At 42.9% G+C, this 7,820-nt stretch overlaps 2 pseudogenes; both read left to right on the forward strand.

Moving 5' to 3' along the window:
- The first annotated feature begins 544 nt into the window (after positions 1–544).
- Positions 545–2,514, forward strand: LOC101712079 (neurabin-1 pseudogene; annotated as a pseudogene).
- Positions 2,515–5,791: 3,277 nt separating this feature from the next.
- Positions 5,792–6,558, forward strand: LOC101705949 (histone H3.3A-like; annotated as a pseudogene).
- The last annotated feature ends 1,262 nt before the right edge of the window (positions 6,559–7,820 follow it).

Consider the following 7,820-nt stretch of genomic DNA (forward strand, 5'->3'; position numbering starts at 1 on the left):
GGCATAGGAAGACTTTATAAACAAATCCTCAGTTGCATGGGGACTAGCACAAAGATTCAACAACTGGGATCTCATCTTATTAAAAAGCTGCACTGCAGAGGTGCGAGTGCGCGGGGCCCGCCACCTGCCATGGCGAGGGGCCACGACGCTGGCGGCACGCGCATGTGGGGCCCGAGGTGTGAAGGGACTTGGCTGCAGTGAGGAGGCCGGCTGCGTGGGTGTGGGTGTGGTCGGGGGCGGGACGAAGAGAGGAGCCAGGAAGAGGAGGGGGCGCAGCGAGGAGAAGGGGCATCTGAGGAGGGAGCGCGCGGCCCAAGCCTCCCGCCCGCCCACTGTGCCGCTGCTCCAGCTCCGCTAGATGAACTTCTAGTGTTGCTTTGAAAAAGCCACTTTGTGTAACTCTTGACTGTGAATAATTTCCTCACACACCTGTTGGGCAGATCACTGACAGAGCATGCCATTTGAAAGGGCCTTCTGGGGACCAAATAGTGGTGATTGGAAAAGAGAGCTGTTTTTGTTTTTATTTTTGTTGTTTCCGGAGCATTATGAACATTGACTTTTCACCCTTGAAGTAAAAATGTTGAAAGCTGAGTCTTCAGGTGAACGGAGCACTCTCAGAAGTGCCTCTCCCCACAGAAATGCATTTAGAATTGAGTTCCAGGCACTGAAAAGTACTTTTGACAAACTCAGGTCAGATGGGGAATAAAAAGCAAAAGAAGGTGAGGGCTCTCAGCAGAGCAGGCAGGAAATATGACTCCAAAGTCAACAGAATTAAAAATCTGTTTATGCAGATAGGTATGGAACCCAATGAGAATGCTGCAGTTACTGCCAAAAGTAGGGGGAAAGGTGGATCTTCATCCCCTCAGAGAAGGATGAAACCCAGAGAATTTCTGGAGGAAACAGATGGCTCTGTTGTTAAGTTGGAGTCCTCTGTCTTTAAACGAATCCGTAGATTTGACACAATGTATGATGGCCTCTCATATTCCAAGTTCACAGAGACGAAAGATGTTTGAGAGAAGTGTGCATGAGTCAGGACAGGACCACCGATATTCCCCCAAGAAAGAGAAGAGCAGAGCGAGCGAACCACAGGATGAGTGGGGCAGGTCCAAATCCAGTCGAGGCAGTACTGATTCCTTGGACAGCCTTACCTCCCGCACTGATGCTGTCTCCCCAACTGTGAGTCAACTGAGCGCAGCATTTGAGAACACTGAGTCCCCCAGGGCCATTATTTCTAATAAAGGAGAAAGCTGTGAATATTCAGTGACTAGGCATTAGCCCCTGAATTTGCCATCTGTTACTGTTACAAATCTCGATACCTTTGGCCATCTTAAGGATTCTGATTCTTGGTCTCCTTCGAACAAACATGAAGTTGATACTGAGGGTGCTCAGAAGAGTAATACAACTCCAATATCAGAACTGACTCCTAAGAGTACATCTCCAGCATCGTTGCCTAGTGAAGAGACACAGAAGAGCAAGGAAACAGAGGACTCCACATCTAACCAAGAGACTCTGAGAACAATTGATAAAGACATTCCTGAAGAACCTTGTGCTGACAATAAGGCAATGCCAAGGTCTGTGATCCTTTCACCACAAAATGAACCTTCAGGAGGTGCTGGAGCTTATTTGGTTGGGACCGATGCAGCAAAACAACAGAGGAAAGAGCTTGCACCTGATGGTCTCACCTCTCCTGATGCTTCTACATCTAGCTATGGAAAAGAAGTACCTGAAGACCCCAGTAATTGTGAGAGCTCCCATGTGTACATGCACAGTGACTATAACATGTATAGGGTAAGATCCAGGTGTAATTCAGGCTGGGGACAGACAGGCACTGAGCAGGATGAGGAGGAAGATAGTGATGAGAACAGTTACTATCGGCCCAATATGGAGTACTCAGAAATTGTTGGTTTGCCAGATGAAGATGAAATCCCAGCATATAGGAAAATTAAGTTTAGTAGTGCTCCAATTAAGGTTTTCAGCACTTACTCCAATGAAGACCATGACAGGAGAAACAATGAAGTTGACCCTGTGGCCACATCTGCCAAGTATGAACTTGAAAAGCATGTAGAGAAGTTGAAGCTTTTCCCAGTGGAACTAGAGAAAGATGAGGATGGTCTTGGTATAAGTATTAATGGAATGGGTGTCGGAGCAGATGCAGGACTTGAGAAGCTGGGAATATCTGACAAGACAGTAACAGATGGTGGTGCTGCCCAGTGAGATGGCAGAATACAGGTCAATGACCAGGTCGTGGACATGGATGCAATCAGCCTGGTAGGCGTCACACAGAACTTTGCTGCGAAAGTTCTGAGAAACACCAAGGGCACCGTTATTGGGAGAGAAAAACCAGGACAAGTGAGTGAGTTTGCGCAGCTGATAAGTCAGACCCTGGAGCAAGAGAGGCACCAGAGGGAGTTGGTGGAGAAGCACTATACCCAGTACGATACAGATGATGATGAGGTGGGGACAGGGCTGTGTCCTGCATTTCTTCTCATGATGTTGTCTCCTACTGTTCCGTAACGGTGCAGTAGGCTCTTTGCAGTTTCTGAAGGAGAATGTGTCTACAATGAGCTAAAAATTCATCCTCACAGAACAAAAATACCATTTGCAGAAACTATGAATCAAGTCATGGGAATCTTATTTACAGTATGAAAACTGTGGAAACAAATGAGTCTTATCTTTTACCATATCATTATATAGAAATTTATAGAAACAAAAAGGGGTAAAAACACTAATGTGAGTGCTGGTTACTTTTAATGCTAGAATTAGGTGGTTCTCTGAGCTTTATATTTTTTTCTACCTTTTCCAGATGTTCTACAATAGTATATAATACGTTTTCCAAAAAAATAAATAAATAAAACAGTACAAAAAAAAAACTGCACTGCAAGAGAAGCCACCAACAGAGCTAAAAGACAACCTACAATGTGGGAAAAATTTTTTACCAGCTGTTCCTCAGACAAAGGCCTAGTATCTAGAATATATAAAGAACCTAAGAAAATCAGATCCCCCCAAATATAAAGACCCAATTCAAAAATGGGCATCTGAAATGAACAGACATTTCTCAGACAAAGAAGTAAAAGCAGCAAATAAACATATGAAAAAATGTTCAACATCACTGATCATTTGAGAGATGCAAATGAAAACAACACTGAGATTTCACCTCACCCCTGAAAGAATGGCTGCTATCATGAAATCAGTAACAAATGCTAGCAGGGTTGTGAGAAGAAAGGAACCCTTCTTCACTATTGGTGGGAGTGCACACTGGTGCAACAACTGTGGAAATCAATATGGAGATACCTCAAACAACTAGGACTGGAAGTCCCATTTGACCCAGCAATTCCTCTGCTGGGTATCTTCCCAAAAGAATTAAAAGAATCATACCACAGTGATATATGCTCACACATGTTTATAGCGGCACAGTTTGTAATAGCTAAAACTTGGAAACAGCCCAACTGCCCATCAACTGGAGTGGATAAAGATGTGGTTTTTCAATAAAATGGAGTACTACTTAGCCATAAAGAATGAGAAACTAGAGACATTTATAGCTAAGTTGGATGCACATTGAGGCCATACTCTTAAGTGAAATAAATAGAACACACATGTGTAAATACCAAATAGTGTCTCTGGTGTGAAAAACTAAAAGTGTAAATAAGGATCAAAATATATAATTGATACTGTGAAATAGGAAGAAAAGTTCTAAAGGAATAAGGGAAATGGGCGGGATAGGGGAAAGGAAAGAAGGGAAAAGAAAAAATATGAGAAAAGGAAAAAAATGGAAAGAAATTTTTTGAAAATAAGGAAGGGTGGAGGGGGTGAAGGGAGGGCAGGGGAATGGGGAAAAAATAAGAACCAAGATACATCATGTAAAGAGTCAAGATCCCAACAATGAATGTGACTGTATTATATACCTAAAATGTACCAATAAATAAACTTAATAAAAAATAATAAAAAATAAATTAAAAAGCAATCTCCTCAGACTCCAGGAAACAAAATAAAAGTAATAGCTTAGACAACTTGTTGGATAATGTTTTTTTTTAAATGTTTCTACATATGATATATAAGGAATCATGTGTAAATACATCTAAAAACACACTTTTGATACGTTATAAGTTAAATATTCTTGGTGGTAAATGGTCAGCTATTTTTCTTTCAAAGTGGTACATGAAATAATGATTCATTGAACATTAAAGGGTATCCTAGATTTGATGTTAATGACAATTTTATGGTAAAGAAGAATCACTGAAAATGCTGAAGAATCAAGAAACTATGGTCAATGGCCAAAAGCATGTCAGAAAAAATGACATAGCAAGACTATCAATAGTGCCTGCCCTCAGTCAGTACTAACCAGAACTCAGTCTTGTCCTATTAGAATCTCTGCTAGAAACTATCATCTGTTTGTGTCATTAGCTGCTGACACAAAAAGGGTAGATATGAATGCCCTCTTGAAGTGCCAGAACAAACAGGTTTGCAAATTGGGTCTATGGGCAAGACAGAACAGCACTATTTAATCATCGTTTGTTTTTCTTTGTCCTTTGAATGAGGGCTATCTCCCTAAACCTTCAGCAGTATCCCCAGTGGACTATAGTGGACTTCAAGTTATGACCAGCCTGACATAGGAACAACTTGGGTTAAGACCAAAATTTTAGTTTACCTTACAACCAAAGTCTTGAGTTATAACCCAAATGCCAGACTCTTGTGCTTCCAGATGGTCTCAGATACAGATTCAACCCTTAAAGAGGTCTGGAAGGAACATGACAACATCCTTTCCTGTGTGAGAAATTTCCTCATTGAGAAATCCTGGGCCAGTGTCTCTCTAAGGACACTGAGATGTGCCTGGAAGAAAGTGTGACCTAAAATTATACAGGAGAGAGACTTTGAAGGCTGTGTAGAGGAGCCTGACCAACTTGAATTACAACCAGACCTCATGAATGAATTGAGTTCATAGGTCAAGGGTCCACTATATCTTGAGAATATCATAGGGAGAATTCTGATTTTCTCTTTCTTTGGTCTCTAGGACTAGAATTCCCCATTTTCAGCTGGTCCTCATGACTGAGTTTCCTTGTGCACTCAACTTCCACTGGTTTCTTGCACACATCATGCACTCAATAACATCACAATGGAAGTTTCTTGCACCCCACATGTACCCACCCTGCAATGGAGGTTTCTTGCTCATCTCTCTGACACACATGCTCAACCTCTGAAAATCCCCAACCACCAAGGCAGTATGTGTAGTCCAGTTTTCCTACCTTGGCTCAAGCACTAAATTTACCCTGTTAATTTCACTAGCTTCAGAAAAATGGTCACACATTTTTTTATGGCTTTTGTGAGGAGATGGACTATCCAGGCAGAGACGGTTACCTGAAAATAGGGTGGAACACATCTCCCTCTCCATCAGGACCTGATCTACACAGGCACAGATCTCCCAGATGAGCCTCTAATTATGAGAAATGTGCTCACTTCCCCAGACCCAAATAATAGACCCAGAGGCAAATGTAGGAAAAGTTAAGCTTTCCTTGTTCTTGTAAGGTTGAGTGTCCCTAAGCATCCCAGGCTTACAAGGCCCAATCAGCTCAGCCAACCTCCTGTCAAAGTGCCAGACCAAACAGAAAGTCTGAGACGATGCAGGAAATATGAAACTCAGAACCACACAAACCAGATTTGGAAAACAACCATCAGCCTACTACAATGAAGACAATATTGGGGTGCAGGGGCGGGGCTCGTTGTTGGGCGCTAGCCTCGGTGTCAGCCATCTTTCAATTGTGTTTGCAGCCGCGGACGCGCCTCCCGCCGTCGCTCTCCAATGCCAGCGCCGCCTCTAGCTCGCCGAGCTCCAGCCGAAGGAGAAGGGGGTAGGGAGGTCCCTGTACCATGGCTCATACAAAGCAGACTGCCCGCAAATCCACTGGTGGTAAAGCGCCCAGGAAACAGCTGGCTACAAAAGCCGCTCCCAAGAGTGCGCCCTCTACTGGAGGGGTGAAGAAACCTCATCGTTACAGGCCTGGGACTGTGGCACTCCGTGAAATTAGACGTTATCAGAAGTCCACTGAACTTCTGATTCGCAAACTCCCTTTCCAGCATCTGGTGCGAGAAATTGCTCAGGACTTCAAAACAGATCTGCGCTTCCAGAGTGCAGCTATTGGTGCTTTGTAGGAGGCAAGTGAGGGCTATCTGGTTGGCCTGTTTGAAGATACCAGCCTGTGTGCTATCCATGCCAAACGTGTAAAAATTATGCCAAAAGATATCCAGCTAGCACGCCGCATACGTGGAGAATGTGCTTAAGAGTCCATTATGGTGGGAAACATTTCATTCTCAAAAAATTTTTTTCTCTTCTTCCTGTTATTGGTAGTTCTAAATGTTAGATTTTTTTTTCCATGGGGTCAAAAGGTACCTAAGTACATGATTGTGAGTGGAAAATAGGGGACAAAAATCAGGTATTGGCAGTTTTTCCATTTTCATTTGTGTGTGAATTTTTAATATTAATGCGGGGATGTAAAGCATTAATGGAAGTCAAAATGTTTCAGTGAACAAGTTTCAGCAGTTCAACTTTATAACAATCATAAATAAACCTGTTAAATTTTTCTGGACAATGCCAGCATTTGGATTTTTTTAAAACAAGTAAATTTCTTATTGATGGCAACTAAATGGTGTTTGTAGCATTGTTATCATACAGTAGATTCCATCTAGTCATTATACTTTTCTGGGTTGTCTTAAACATGCTAGTACATGTTTTTAATGTTGTCTGTCTTTCTGTGCTGTTCCTGTAAGTTTGCTAAAACTAGAAAAAAATAAAATAAATAACAATGAAGACAATATTTCTCAGAAGGTCACCGGCAATAACCAGATGGATAAGAACCTAAAATACCAATGGCACAGGCCTGACTGCACTGATGCCTGGACAGAAATACAGATGGTCCTTCCTAAGCCAACTGACAAAGATGAAAAGGAAGGCAGTATCAATCAGAAGAACAAGGAAGAGACAGAGTGGTGATAAAGAATATGGGGAACCTTAGGAACACATTCAGAAATATGCAAAGCATGCTGACTGCATGCTAACTGAATCTACTGAGACAGAAGAAAAAGAAGACGGTGATAACCAGAACAACAATGAAACTGAGATCAGTGATAAAAAACATCAGGAACCTTATGAAGAAACTCAGAAATAACAAGGAAGAAATTCCAAATGATGAACAAAATCAGGAACCTCATGAACAACTTCAGAAATATGACAGACATTAACCTCCTGTTCCCAGAACCTAACATTTGGTGCCAAAAACCCAGGAGGGGTCATGGAGACCACCTCAGTTTTCCTCACCTCTTTTTCTTCCTTCCCCTCACCCACCTTTAGAGTCTGAGGACAATAACTGAATATCTGGCACCCCCTGAGAACTGCCTGATGGGAAGAAAATCTATGCCTGTGCGAGGCCACACATCTGGGTCTCTTCCTTCTCCTTTCCCTCTTTCCATTCCTGCTCTGGCCTTTCATTTTTCTTTCCCCACAACCTTCAGCCAACAGAGGAGGCCATTTTCCTGCAGAAAAGTGTCAAGTGGCAAGAGGTTCTCTATATTCAGGTCTTCTTTACCATCTTCTCGTGTCCATCTCTCTGTCAACCAGTACTGCTCATCAGGCCCTCCTCCTGGTGGAAAAACCACACCCAACCTCTTAGACTCTTACCCTGACCTAGTAGGTGAGCTCTTGCCATGTCATACAAAACTCCCCGATCTTCCCTTCTTGAACCTACCCTCTCACTTGCTGCAGCCTCTCCCCCCACCCTCCCCTCTGGTCACTCCCCTTGTACCAGGTCTGCCATCCTCCCACTCCAACAGGT

Source organism: Heterocephalus glaber, unplaced genomic scaffold, assembly GCF_053883595.1.
Source record: "Heterocephalus glaber isolate CG9 unplaced genomic scaffold, H.glaber_assembly_v1.0 deba00001461, whole genome shotgun sequence".
Classification (NCBI taxonomy): Eukaryota; Metazoa; Chordata; class Mammalia; order Rodentia; family Bathyergidae; genus Heterocephalus; species Heterocephalus glaber.